We start from the raw sequence: 291 nt of genomic DNA, 5'->3' as shown, positions 1-291 counted from the left end.
CACAAAAAAAAGAGAAACAACAAATCAAATATTGTAATTTAACTCAAAAAAAGATTTTCAAAAAAAAAATCGCGTCAGAGAATCTCAGATCGGTACCAGATTCAACACTGGAGGTCTCTTCGACCTGCAATTTAGGGTTTTGCCCATTGGGGGAGCAGAGGATCTGGAGGAATTCATTTTCATAAGACAAAAATAGATCAACAGGGTAAGAAAATAAATAATTAAGAGACTAATTGAGGGATTTACGAACTTTAGAAGGTTCTGAAGGCAGTTCATCGAAAAGAGTTTTCT

This window comes from Asparagus officinalis, chromosome 4, assembly GCF_001876935.1.
Source record: "Asparagus officinalis chromosome 4, Aspof.V1, whole genome shotgun sequence".
NCBI lineage: Eukaryota > Viridiplantae > Streptophyta > Magnoliopsida > Asparagales > Asparagaceae > Asparagus > Asparagus officinalis.
The sequence above is the reverse complement of the archived record's forward strand: the minus strand, read 5'-3'. Positions refer to the sequence as shown.